Below are 13,750 nucleotides of genomic sequence, written 5' to 3'. Positions count from 1 at the left end.
GACATCCAAAAAAAGTCAATATTAGGTCATGAAAAAATATTTAATTAAGAACCTGATGGCAGCAACACATCTCAAAAGAGTTGGGACAGGGCCCTGTCTACCATTGTGTAGCATTCTCTCTTCTTTAAACAGCACTCTGTAAATGTCTGAGATGTGAGGAAACCAATTGCTTACATTTTAGGAGAGGAATGTTTTCCTATTCTTGTCTGATGTAGAATTCAAACTGTTCAACAGTCCTAGGCCTACTTTTCTGAATTCTTTTGTTTCATTATGTGCCATATGTTTCCTAGTGGTCAAAGGTGTAGACTGCAGGCAGGCCAGTTCACATTCTGCACATTCTGCACCTTCTGTTGCCCCTGCCCCAACCTTTTTGAGATGTGTTGCTGCCATCAAGTTCTATTTTTTTTTCATGACAAGGTAAACTGTCTTTTAACATCTGATATGTCTTTCTGTGCTCTATTGTAAATAAAATATGGGTCTATGAGATTTGTAAATGTAAAGAGTTTGTTTACATTTATTTAGACTTTACACAGCATTCCAACTTTTTGGGAATTGGAGTTGTAAACACAGGCTTAGGCTATGTTCACACACTGTAAGAGAACGGCCAGTCTCTGAAAAGATCATCCCGGATGGTACTGCAGTACAGGCCGGATGAACTTTAGAGCCACAGAGTTCTAATGCGGGCACATCAGTGTGCGACTGCATCAAAACTCCCCACTGCACACTATGGAACGTGCGGTCAGAGCCGCTCGCTCTATAGTGTGAACTGACAGGGTTCTCTGCGGCCGCTATTCACTGAATAGTGGCCATAGAAAACTGACATGTCAGTTTTCTACAGCGCCGCGAGAGATCCCAGCCGAGGCGTATACTTTGTGGATACGCTCCAGCTTGGATTCCATAGAGACCAGGTAACATATATTTTTTGTATGAATCATGGCTGTTGTTGCAATCGGCAAGAGTTCTCCCCTTCTTGCAGGAGTCTCCAAGACACTTTAGGGCAGTTGGCAAATATTGGTATCAACTACTGTTATGTCTGTGAAGCTAAATGTGTTGACATTAGAAAGTGTCCTGTTCTCTGCCATTATTCCCTGCAGGTAAAATTGCTCCTAAATACCCTTGATATCCTTATTCCATATCATGACTTTTACCTAAATGAAACTGCTTTGATAAGTCTCTGCCACATCTTGAATTCAGAAAACTTGCAAGGTTAAAGCTTAGATGCTGCTGAATGCTGAGGAAGACATTCCCCCGTAAAAACATCTGAAATTCATGCCCGTAGCCTTGTCTAGTTTTTAAAAACACAGACATGTAAGACAAGTAAGCTTCTTAGGCTTGATGTGATGAATAATGTAGGAGCTAACTGAACGTTTGTGATTTTCTATAGAGGTTCACAGTCTAATTTTTAAAGGAAAAATACCCACATTATTTCATTTGCAATGTTATGTACTGACCTTTATGATTATACTTAAGTATACTGTTAATTCCATGTGTTATTTTGCAAATCTCCTATCCTGTAGTTATCAAGAAACAGCTACGCCCATAACCCATTTTAATGAACCTAATTCATAAGTGTCAGCAAAAACAATGACAACAAAGGCAGCCTATGGATAATGCACAGGATCACTATTTTGAGCTCCATATTGTGCATATATGTATGTGGAGAATGGTTCAGAGCAAAAACCAACCATTTATGCTACCAAACTAATCCACCCAGAAAAGGAGAAACCAAAGCTAGCATTGCCCCTTGCAGAGCAGCAGGTCAGCCGGCCTTCCACCTTTGTTTGCTGAGGTGTTTTGAGTGAGGTGTGTGTTCACATGGACCATACAGAAGATGGACAAGACTAATCAAGCTGTTCATGCACATTCTTACCTATTCCCTATAGCAGGGAAGGAAAACCTTCAGCCCTCTCGGTGTTGCAAAACTACAATTTAAAATCCAGAAGCCTTGGCATTGGCTGTCCAGGCACGATAGAAATTGTAGTTTTGCAACAGCTGAGGAACTGAATGTTCCTTATAGGCACAGTTACATTTTTTTCTCTTCCCCTTTATTTTGCCTTATGCAATGACAATGAAGCTAAGAAAGTATCCACTATTTCACCTCTTGGCACCATAACAGGTTTTACAAGCTTTTCCATCCAGGCCTTCTAAGAGCCACAGCATTGATATTTTTCCAACATCATGGTCATCTAAAATGAAAGATAAACAGAAAGGCTATGTTCACACACCGTCAAAATAACTGTGTGTGAACGTAGCCAAAATGTCCATTCTTTTTTCTAAGTTTTGCTTTTAAGGTATTCACTGTATGCTAACAATATCTTTAATCTGCATGTCAGAAAAAAATTTGACAAAAGTAAATTGACATACTCTATATGGACAAAGGTATTGGGAAACATTCACTTTACACTAGCCGGAGACTATTACATTCTATTCTAAATCCATAGGAATTAACAAGGACTATCCCAAAGGTGTTCAAAGGGGTTGACGTCAAGGCTTACGTAAGCCAGTCAGGTTTTTATTGGGCATGGTCATGCTGGGACAGCAAACTTTCCCCACGGGTTTGGAAGCATACAATTGCTTAAAATGTCTTGGTAACATTTCCCTTCACATTGGAATTAAGAAGCCTAGGTCAACCCCTAAGAGACAAGACCCTTAACCCTCCTCCACAAAACTTTACATTTGGTCAAATGCAAGCACGTTACTGGCATCTAACAAACCCCATCAGACTCTACAGAACATGTTTCCACTGGTGTGGGATCAAGTGGCAGCATGCTTTAAATGACTCTATCCAATGTGCGTGGAGATGTAAGGCCATGGAAACCCATAACATGAAACTCCCAGTAGATATCAGTCTTTTTTTTTTTTTGCCAACTTTAATGCCTGATGCCAGCTTTGGTCTCTGCAGTTATTAAGAGTTATTAAGAGTGTTGGCGGCTTTTATGCTTGGTGATTCTGCTCTATAGTTTTACATGGTCTCCTTTTTGTGGCTGCTAAACATTTCCACTTTTTAATAATATCACTCACAGCTGATGCTGGACAATCTAGGAGGAAAGACATTTCACAAGCTTGCTATTATTGGAGCAGAATGTCATTTTCTTTGGTACCTTTTTGGGGTGCATAAAACGTTTTGATCAATTTATCTTACAATACCTCTGTACTGCAGTGTATTGTTGATCTCTGCATTATCCTACTCAACACTGCCTCTGTCTGGACTCTGGATTCCTAATAGCAATTCCAACATGGCAGACATATTAGGCCACTCCATGCCAACTCATCTGAACCCCGTAATCGCATCACAGGGAACAATGAGGTGAAAGAGGGAGCCGCTCCTTTTCTGTCTTAGCTCTTAGATGCCATGGTCATTAGCGGATAAGTGTTTAAACAGCCATAAAAACAGTTATCACCTATCCTGCCCCTTGCAGCGCAGTCAGACATAATAATATGCTTCTTACATTTAGAAAGCTCAAGATCCCTGTAGAAATTGTAGAACGGTAATCAGACTAACAACCATGTACAGCCAGTAATACATTGTAAATACATGAGCATTAAGAATGATTATCGCGGCATCAGTAAATAGACACCATCTTGGTGCTCTTCTGAACTGTGTCATTGTTACAGACCTCTTTTTAATTCTTTTCTAATTCTTCTTATTGAAAGGAAAAGGTCCCTGTCTGGACAAGAAGAGTCACGCTGGTTACATAATTGGCTCCGTTGTGAGACCGTCGGCTTGGAAATGGACCCAAAGGTGAGATAGGTCGCAGCTATTATTCCTGTAGCCCTGACACAAAGGAGCCAGGATCCTCACATTTATTATACATTGGCAGAATGTTAAAGCCTTTACCTAGTATAATCCTCTAGAAAGAATCATCATCTCGGAATAATTTGAAGACTAATGAGTTTTTAATGAAGGAATTCAATTCCAGCTGATTCTTGAGGTAATTTGCTTTAAATATTTAATGAACAGTTTCTATGAGTTTTTATATACATCTGTCAGTGCTATAACAAGAAGCTTGGAGGAGGGGTGATATGTGCTCAGCAAAGGCTGCTATGACTGGGTTATAGCCTGAAATGTGTAAATGATGTCCGCAGTTAATGGAGGGCCCTGAGTTTGTTGAGGGGTCCTAATGAATTATTTGCTTTGTATTTTAGACACCCTTTATCTGGCTCTTAATGTCCCTATCTTATAATTTGGAAATTATTCTAGTTAAAGAATCTACCATGAGGATTTTGCTGCTTATTTTGATATGGCTTTTCATGTGGCTTTTAAGTAGTTTTTTTGTTCATTTCAATGGGGGCTTCCACACTGAACTGCAGGGAAAATAAAGGGTGCAGTTTTTTGAAAACCTTGGTGGAGATTTATTAAACATGGTGTAAAAGTGAAACTGGCTCAGTTGCCCCTAGCAACCAATCAGATTCCACCTTTCATTCCTCACAGACTCTTTGGAAAATGAAAGGGGGAATCTGATTGGTTGCTAGGGGCAACTGAGCCAGTTTTACTTTACACCATGTTTGATAAATCTCCCCCCTTGTGTTTTTGTAAACGTTCTTATTAAAATCGATAGAATATGTTTTTGGCTAGTACTGTATGATTGTTCATGCAGAAATTGGATTAGTTTCTGTGTCACAAGTCACACATTTTTTGGGGTTCTGCGCTTTAATCACTTTCTCTAAAATTATTTGCATTGTGAGTCAGATACAATAGCCTTGAATTACACAATGAGTGTCAGGACGGGGCAGGTACTGTAGGGACCAAACACGACAGTGAGCCCTAAAAACTGAACCCTCCAACTGTCCCTACCTACTTGCCTCACACGGCCCTAGGCAGCCGCGGACAACACCAAAGACGTTTCCTGCACTGGGTACGTGCACACAGAACGAGACAGACAGGCAAACACAATAACAGATAATAAACAAGCAAAGGCAGCTTAGTACAAAATCAAAACACAATCGCATAGTCAAAAGTCAGGCAGACGTCAGGTAACAACGTTGAGTTAGGGAGTTAGGACGGGGATCGCAGCAATTGACAGGGAAGCTGGGACCAGGGTATGACACCTAATAGCCAGCGCTTAGAGTCTGCCTCAGCTTTGTTTAATGCTGACCAAGAAGCCGGTCCAGATCCTCATTGGTCCGGCACTCTGATCCTCCAGGCTCCAGACAGGCAGAGAACCCAGTCAATCAAACAGACTATTCAGCTGTGAAAATCAAGTCTAGCAGCTTCTCAACTTAACTACTGCATTGCCAGGAAGCTGAGAAGCAAGCGGGCGTGTCACACAAAAGCAAAACAGGCCCAGTTCACACCAGGTTACTGCACAATCCTGACAATGAGGCTTTTTTCCCACAATGTCTTTTTTGGCTATTTGACGCCTGTCTTTTAGGAGGCCGTTATTTCATTATGATGGCCGTCTTTTGTATAATTACTGTACATCATTATAAAATAACAGCCATCATTTGGCCTCCTAAAAGACGGCTGTCAAATGGCCTAAAAATGTGTATGGGAACATAGCCTAAAGCAGTTCTTTGGTGATCAGGTTGTAGCCCCTTAACGACCGCGGGCGTATATTTATGCCCTGCGGCCTACACATCCGGCTCGGGCGGGGGTCTGCGTCGTAATGGCGCTGATCCCGGCTCGGCACTGGATTGCTTCTGGCTGCAGCAGCCGAAAACAATCCAGTGCCTATCTTATTGATCTATGCTGTATATCTATGCAGCATAGATCTCAATAAGAGATCAGTGTACTAATACTAGAAGTCCCCCAGGGAGGCTTCTAGTATAAGTGTAAAAGAGAAAAAAAGTGCCATTATTAACCCCTAGACGACCTAGGACGTACCGGTACGTCCTGGAAGTCTGTGCCCAGACGACCCTGGACGTAGCGGTACGTCCTGAGCTATGAAGCGCGCTCCGGAGCGGAGCGATCATAGCGATCGCACTGCAGCGTGACATTAACTCATTAAATGCCGCGGCGCTTAAGTGTAAGTGACAGGGGGAGTTCCCGTTCGTTAAAACGGACCCTGGAGGTCTCTCACCTGCCTCCGTGTGGTCCGATCGGCGATCTGCTCACTGAGCTTGCACAGGCAGGCTCAATGAGCAGATCGCTTATCACACTGATCAATGCTATGCCTATGGCATAGCAGTGATCAGTGATGAAAATGAAAGTAGTGTATGTACAAGTCCCCCAAAGGGACTTAAAATGTATTAAAAAAAAGTTAGAATCACTAATACACTACCCCAAATCCCCTCCCCCAATAAAAGTTTAAATCACCCCCCTTTCCCATTATATAAATAAAACATATAAAAATAAATAAATAAATAAACATATAATATACCGTAGCATGCGTAATTGTCCGATCTATTAAAATATAACAAGTGTCATTACGAACGGTGAGCGGCGTACACGAAAAGAGGGGAAAAAGTGCGCAGATTACCGATTTTATGTTACATTATATATATATATAAAAAAATTATAAAAAGTGAACAAAACGTCCGATCTTCACAAATATGGTATTAATAAAAACTAGAGATCATGTCGGAAAGAATGACACCCTATAAAGCCCCGTAGGTGAAAAAATAAAACTGTCATAAGCGTCACAATAGGCCAATTTTATTATTAACTAATTGCCAAAAAAAAGGATTTCATAAAAAAAAAACATATATAACATTAGAGAATCTGTGTAACCTGCATATGGTTGTGTTCGGGCTGACCAATAGAATATTGGTATCATGTCGCTTTTACCATATAGTGCATTACGTAGACACAGGAACCCCCAAAAGTTACCATATTGCATCCATTTTTACGATTTCACCTATTTATATCTTCATAAATAATATATTTGGGATTCCGTCATACATGTTATGGTAAAATGAAAGACGCCATTACAAAGTGCATCTATTCCTGTAAAAAACAAGCCATTACATGGCCTTGTAGATAGAAAACTGAAAGTGCTAGAGCTCTTAGAAGGGGAGGAGGGAAAAACGAAAGCGCAAAGATCAATATTTGCGCTGTCCACTGGGTCATTTTGGGCCTGGTCTTCAAAGGGTTAATAAAAAGCTAGAATAGTGCTGACAAGATATATACACAATGCATATGTAAAATCACAGCTGCTCTGGCGCAACTCACCCTCTACTAGAGGTCAGGATCATATAGAGCCAGATAAAGTCCCCACATACATTCAAGTCCTCAGTAGGTGCCGATAGCAGATCATTCTAAAAAAGGAGGAAAACTATAGATATCTTGCTGAAATGGTACAATCACTTATAACAGAGCTATAGTCAACGCACTAATCCATCAATCAATGCTCACTAATGTATGTCGATGTAAAACCCTGACCAGCGTAAGAAAACTAATGTCCTACCTGGGTATACAGAGTTGACATCATAAACATGCGGGGCAAGACGTGATGGTCCGCAGTGTGGACATAAATCGTCTGTAGCGCGGTCTGGTCCCAGGCAGCATAGTGTGATTGCAATGAAGTTCAGAGAACCATCTCCAGATCTGCAGTAATGGTGCGGAGTAAAAACTATGGGCACGCTCCGGCCGGCAACGTGCACCACTTACTTCCGCCCAAAAGGTAAGCTTGTGACGTCACAAACAAAAAAGTACGGAGGCCGTGGGTGACCACAAAAACTCCAACGTCGTTTCGGAAATACACTGATTTCCTTCGTCAGGGAGAGGTCCCCACAGCCTGTTTGGCTCCTCTTATGGCCTCGATAATGACTCCGCCTCCTCTTACTGCCTTCAATAACCCTTTCAGGTCATGTTGTAAGTTCATATGATCGCATCACTCCAGTCCCTTAATATCTACAGGCTATTAATAAGCCCTTCATGTACCGCTACCCCATGTGCAGAATCCATCATATTTTCATCTATGAGAGCTAATTACTTCTTTATTTGTTAATTAAAAACAGAAGTTTATTTATATACGTAAATAGATAAATCAGTTAAAAATGATAATAATTTATTCATCACAAAGCATATAGTGCTATCTCGCTGTTTAACCCCTTAGGGGCCAGTGTATTAAGGTCAAAAATCCATCTGGACTCTGCCCTAGACATTTTTTTAATAAACCCCCCCCCTCCTTCTATTCCTCTTAATAATTTCTAGTCCAAAGAAGACGGTCCCCCTTGGATTGTTGTCATGTTTCTCCTGATAATGGGATGATAGTGGATGTTTCAAACATCCCTTAGAGATATTATTCAGGTGTTCTGACCATCTTGTTTTAAGTGGTCTAATTGTCCGGCCCACATACAGCTTACCACAAGGACAACAAATAGCGTAAATAGCCCCCTTAGTGTTACATGTTATCATTTTCCCAATCTCAAAGGAGTCAATGTTTTCTGAGTCTGAGAACATGGCAACATTTCTTTGGCATCCTCCCATTCTACAGGCCCTACAGCTTTTACACGGAAAGAAACCTTTTTTCTCTGTGAGCCATGTCTTTGTATTAATGGAGGGTAATTTTATGGTAGGAGCTACTAGGGTTCCAATAGTTCTAGCTCGTCTATAGACAAATTTGGGTTGATTAGGTAATTTCTCCCCTATTATTTTATCCTGTTTCAGGAAGGGCCAATATTTTTTCACGATTTTGGTGGCATCATACCCTCTACTCACAAAGTCTGCGTGTAGTCTTTTTGCTTCACTCTCATAATCACTAATATCAGTACAATTACGTCTGGCTCTCATAAGTTGGCCCTTTGGGATATTTGACAGCCAAACAGGCAAATGGCAACTTGAAGTGAAAATAAAACTATTTGTGTCTACTTCTTTTCTGTAGCTTTTAGTGTGAATCTTGCCCTGTTTAATAAAAATCGTGACATCTAAAAAATCTACTGATTTTGTGCTAAAAGATGAAGTGAATTTTAAACCAAATGAATTCTCATTTAATGATGATATAAAGTCCACAAGGGAGCTCTCACTTCCCTCCCAGACGAAAACAATGTCATGTATAAAACGTTGCCAGAGGACCAAGCCCGCCCCGAGCATACCTTGTGGGTATATGTTGGTGTGTTCCCACATGCCTACATACAAGTTGGCATAACTCGGAGCGAACTTGGTCCCCATGGCCGTACCCCATGTCTGGAGATAAAAATGGTCGCCATATAGAAAATAATTGTGTTCTAAAATGAATCTGATACAATCAGTAATAAAATTAACCTGTTCAGGTTGATAATTCCCCTCCTTAGTAAGAAAGAATTCTGCCGCTTGGCAGCCCTTACCTGTCTCAATGATGGTGTATAATGAGGTCACATCTAGTGTCCCCATAATAAATCCCTCTTTCCATTTAATTTTGTCTAAAATCTGAAGTATATGAGTGGTGTCTTTTAAGTACGCTGGTAGGTGTTTCACACACTTCTGTAGATGGGTGTTAATGTAACTGGATAGGTTTGATGTCAGGCAATCAATGCCTGAGATAATGGGGCGGCCCGGGGGGTTCTGCTGATTTTTATGAATTTTGGGCAAATAATAAAAGGCTGCTACCCGTGGATCTTTGTTACTGATATAGTCTCTTTCTTTCTTGGTAATAAGTAGGTTTTCATACCCTTTTCTGATCAAGTTGTCCATTTTTTTATTATAATAATCGGTTGGATCACTTTTAAATTTTTTTGTATGTTTGTATGTCCCCCAATAGTCTTTCAGACTCTTTGTGATAAGCTTCTTGGTCTAATACTACAATACCCCCCCCCCCCCCTTTATCCGCTGGTCGGATAACAATATTATTGTTTTTCTGTAACTTTTTTATCGCACTGCGTTCAGTCCGCGTGAGGTTGTCGTATCTTCTCCCTTGTGTTCTTTTTTTGTTGTTTTTGTTAATAAAAAGCCCCCTCCCCTAATAAAAGTTTGAATCACCCCCCTTTTCCCATGTTATAATTAAAAATAAACAAATAAAAATGTTTGTTATTGCCGCATGCGTAATCACCCAAACTATGAATTAATCACATTCCTGATCTTGCACGGTAAACGGCGTAAACGTAAAAAAATCCCAAAGGGGAAAATTGCGCATTTTGGTTGCATCAAATCAAGAAAAATTGTAATAAAAAGCAATCAAAAAGTCGCATATGCGCAATCAAGGTACCGATAGAAAGAACACATCATGGTGCAAAAAATGACAAAAGACCAAAGAATAAAAGCGCTATAAGCCTGGGAATAGAGCGATTGTAAGGAACATGTATTTGTTAACAATGGTTTGAATTTTTTACAAGCCATCAGATACAATTAAAGTTATACATGTTATATATCGTTGTAATCGTAACGACTTGAGGAACATATATAACAAGTCATTTTTACCCCAGGTCGAATGGCGTAAAAACAAATACACCCCTAAATAAACAGAAAGCGTTTAATGCATAGAATTTTACCACACATTAAATTTTTTCTGGTTTCGCAGTGTACTTTATGAAAAAATTCAGCCTGTCATTGCAAAGTACAATTAGTGGCGCAAAAAATAAGGTCTCATGTGGGTCTCTAGGTGAAAAAATGTCCTTAGGGGGTTGACACTGGTGTAATGGTAAGCTTATAATATACTGTATGCCAAGGTCAGTCTGGTGATCTGCTGATGTACATGGAAGATTGCTTAGATATGTATTCTGGCTGGTCCTTGTAAAATGACTAGTCAGCTTACTCCCTAAAAAGTTCCGATGACGGTCCTCCTTCTCTATGATCTATCAAGAACATTATATGGACACTCTTGTCTAATTCAATTTAAACAATGGGAAAACACTACTTCCTGCATATTACTGTGTAAGAGAAGAGCTTTACATGTTCAGCCATCAATTGTGCTTCATCAAGTATTCCTGAAAGGAATGTCAGAACGAATGACAAGAGAAGCTATTGGAATGGTCATGTATGAGGATTTAAATTTCATAGTGAGCGATTCTAACAAATTACCATATATAGTAAAAACTACCAACATAAAGTTATACAAGGGTTTATCCCATAGGTTATATATACACAGTATGCTTGGAATTTGCATTCATTCACATGCAGATGATTGTATTACCAAGTAAATTAAATGCTCCTGTATTCTGAGAAAGGAATGATGCTAAAATGCATTCAGAAAGATGAAATGATTATTTTAGCTTTTCCTTTTATTATATTTTGACTGTGACTATCCTGGATAAACTTTTTTTGTTGGCGACTGCTTTATATGTGTCTGTTGTACTGAAATGATTACCGGTGTAGTGTAATTGCTCCATTCCTCACTGGCTTCCTATGAGGACAGAATATAAAATATGTACAATGTGTGTTATCGGCCATTTCAGGTTACAGATAGGTTGAGTGTAATGGGGGAATAATGACAGGAAATGACAAACATTTTTTCCATCTACGAATTATGATGGCGCTTTGAGCAATGCAATACATTTGATAATGTGGTTACTATGGTATGGGATGGTATACTGCATATTAAATGTTAGTATGTATCCCTAAGATTAAAGCTCTGTTCACATTGTATTCAGTATTTACATTTTAGAAAGTTGTACGCCACAGGAGATTTGCATTTGGATGCTTCTTTTAGTCACCTACCAATTCTAGTACAACAGCATACTATAAAGCAGGGGTCCTCAACTGGCGGACCGCGGTCCGAACACGAACCACGGAGGCCAGCTGTCCGGACGCCTGGTCAGACCTCCTAACCGCCCCGGGACGGACCGGATCCGGGGCGGTTAGGAGGTCCCGCTCCCCACCGCAATGCCTCCCGCGGCAGTGTCGGCCCGGCCCCCGGCTGATACGCGCTTTCTGGGGACGTCCCGGGGATTCCCCAGCAGAGCGCGCACCATAGACCTCAGTGTGCATCGCTGGCCTGTACTTCCGGGAAGTTCTGGCCGGCGGCGTACGCTGAGGTCACTGGTGCGCGCTCTGCTGGGGAATCCCCGGGACGTCCCCAGAGAGCGCGTATCAGCCGGGGGCCGGGCCGACAGGAGAAAAGAAGAAGACAGGCGCAGCCGGAACGAGGTGCTAGATGAGTTGTGGTTTGTTTGTTTGTTTTTTTTGTCTGGGGGCCATCTATAAGGGGAGAGCGCACTGGGGGGCTATATACTCCTGGGGGAAGCTCACAGGGGGCTATATACTACAGGGGGAGAGCACAGGGGATTATATACTACTTGGGGGGCTATATACTACTGTGGGGAGCTCACAGGGGGCTATATACTACAGGGGGACAGTGCACAGGGGGGCTATATACTACTGGGGGCTATATACTATTGGGGGGAGCTCACAGGGGGTTATATACTACTGGGGGGGCTATATACTACTGGGGGGACCTCACAGGGGGCTATATACTACTGGAGGGCTATATACTACTGGGGGAAGCTCACATGGGGCTATATACTACTGGGGGGAGCTCACAGGGGGCTATATACTACTGGGGGAGCTCACAGGGGGGCTATATACTACTGGGGGGAGCTCACAGGGGGGCTATATACTACTGGGGGGAGCTCACAGGGGGGCTATATACTACTGGGGGAGCTCACATGGGGCTATATACTACAGGGGGAGAGCACACGGGGGCTATATACTACAGGGAGAGAGCACAGGGGGGCTATATACTACTAGGGGGAAGACACAGGGGGGCTATATACTACTGGGGGAGAGCGCACAGGGGGGCTATTTACTACTGGGGGGAGCTCACAGGGGGCTATATACTACTGGGGGACAGCGCACAGGGGGCTATATACTTCAGGGGGTGAGCGCACAGGGGGGCTTTATACTACTGGGGGAGCAACTGGGGGCTATATACTACTGGGGGAGAGCACACAGGGGGACTATACACTACTGGGGGAGAGCGCACAGGGGGGCTATACACTACTGGGGGAGCAACAGGGGGGCTATATACTACCAGGGCAGTCACCCCCTTTGTACTTAATATCAAAGGGCTGGTGAAAGAGAAAATATGACAGTTTTCCTGCTAATAAGCAGCAATTCTGTATGTAAATAGTTGAACGTTTGTGAAAAGTAACAAAACACGTTTCCTACTGACGTTCAGCTCAGACCTTCACCTGACAATAGACCCCGGTAAGTGGACCTTCACTAAAAGTTGTTGAGTACCCCTGCTATAAAGAGTATATACTGTAGCCTAAATAAAATGTTCAAGCCTGTATATAATTTAAAGGGAATGTGTTTATATTTTCTAATTTTTTACCCCGGCCTGAAAGTCCTGCTCCAGAAGCCGGAGCTGGACTTGCAGAAAGGAGTACGTTTCGGGGGCTCTACCAGGCGGTCGGGGGGGGGGGGGCTCTGCCCCAGGTGCCGGGATGAAAGGTTTCCTTTAAAGGGTTTCTCTAGGCGGGAGGCCTTTTTTCAGTGTTGCTGGGAAGTTGGTGGATGAAAACAATGACATCTAGCTACTCTGTTTCCCATTCTCCAACGGCTTCCTGGTCTGAGACAGGTCTTAATACATGAATCCCGCTACTGCTGCTAAATGGCTGAGCAGGCTGGATAGCGATCATGTCTCAAGCTCCGTCTCAGACCAGCATGGCTATATGCAAGCCCTGATATTGCGCCATATATGAGTATTTATAGGTGCCACCCTCATTTATAATATAGCGCCACATATGAGCATTGATAGCCGCCACATATGAGCATTGATCAGCTCCCCCACCACACATTTATAGAACCACATATGAGGGTTTAGTGGCCACTAATTGGGGGCGGCACCTGAACTTGTCACTAGCTGCCATCTGCAGTCACGGAACATGTAAGGCAGCTGCAGGTCTGTACCACTATATGTAATTGTGTTTTTCTGCCATTTTTGTTGTCTTTTTT

General features: G+C 42.1%; 1 long non-coding RNA gene across 1 annotated transcript in view; it reads left to right on the top strand.

Moving 5' to 3' along the window:
• Positions 1 to 13,750, top strand: part of LOC138774000 (uncharacterized) — a 40,525-nt gene that overhangs the window by 5,281 nt on the left and 21,494 nt on the right. The window contains exon 2 of the long non-coding RNA XR_011360239.1: positions 3,655 to 3,742. This is a non-coding gene — a long non-coding RNA (uncharacterized lncRNA). The remainder of the gene's footprint in view (positions 1 to 3,654; positions 3,743 to 13,750) is intronic.

This window comes from Dendropsophus ebraccatus, chromosome 1 (assembly GCF_027789765.1).
Source record: "Dendropsophus ebraccatus isolate aDenEbr1 chromosome 1, aDenEbr1.pat, whole genome shotgun sequence".
Taxonomy (NCBI): domain Eukaryota; kingdom Metazoa; phylum Chordata; class Amphibia; order Anura; family Hylidae; genus Dendropsophus; species Dendropsophus ebraccatus.
Note: the sequence above shows the minus strand (reverse complement) of the source record. Positions and strands in the feature narration are given on the sequence as shown.